This window comes from Etheostoma spectabile, chromosome 24 (genome assembly GCF_008692095.1).
Source record: "Etheostoma spectabile isolate EspeVRDwgs_2016 chromosome 24, UIUC_Espe_1.0, whole genome shotgun sequence".
Classification (NCBI taxonomy): Eukaryota; Metazoa; Chordata; class Actinopteri; order Perciformes; family Percidae; genus Etheostoma; species Etheostoma spectabile.
The window spans coordinates 691,639-692,569 of NC_045756.1; the positions used below are offsets into that span (position 1 = coordinate 691,639).

General features: G+C 49.8%; 1 protein-coding gene across 2 annotated transcripts in view; it reads right to left on the reverse strand.

Annotated features, from left to right (window-relative positions):
- Positions 1-931, reverse strand: part of cybb (cytochrome b-245, beta polypeptide (chronic granulomatous disease)) — a 21,139-nt gene that overhangs the window by 7,394 nt on the left and 12,814 nt on the right. The window lies entirely within an intron of this gene.

A 931-nucleotide genomic window follows, 5' to 3' on the forward strand; every position in this document is an offset into this window, starting at 1 on the left:
TGCAGTCTGCAACAGTGTTTCCCATGAGCACCCTGCAGTCTTTAACAGGGTTTCCCATGAGCACCCTGCAGTCTGCAACAGGGTTTCCCATGAGCACCCGCGCACCCAACATAGGCTCGTTCGAGATGAGCAGGTCGCGCAGAAATAGATCACCGCCGCGATCGGCGCCGTAGCATGCGGTTAGATTTGTGTCCCGACTTGATCCGACTTGCTCTGACGTCAGCACACGTGGGCAACGGAAATCCCACGAGAGCAGGGGGCCGCAGTCTGAGACGCAGGGGCGCAGTTGCTTTTCACCGACTGCAAGAGCCAGGCGGACCCAGAGCATGCTGGGAAACGCCGGCTTCTCAGCTGATTTAACACCTGTTTGGTTTACAACATGATGACGTTTTATATAAACATTTTATTGTTTTTGAATCGGAGCGATTTTAATTGCTATTTGTCTGATTTAAAGACTCATTCTGTACAGAACACATGTTGTGTGACTGATAGTTAAGTTTAGAAGTCAAAGAGACTAAATCTTATCAGATCCCTGGATCATCTACATCTGGTTTTGATCATTAAATCAGCAAAGGTCGCAATGTATAGCACTTTGCATCACACTCTGGTCATAACTAAACAACTGGAGCACTGTGTACCATCTGATTATGTGGTTCCTGATTATTTTGATTAAATCTGAATCGTCACCACCGTGTTTTTCATTCACTCTTCCTGTCCAGCCTGAAGGAGCTGGAATCGGCTGGAAACTGTCCGAGCTTGTGACCGCAGCTTTTATCACCCAACCCGCCCCCCGCTGCCGCCGGCGTGCTCTCGTCCACTTTACAGGCGAGGCGCAGTTCATCTCGAACGAGCCTACTGTTTCCCATGAGCACCCTGCAGTCTTCAACAGGGTTTCCCATGAGCACCCTGCAGTCTGCAACAGGGTTTCCCA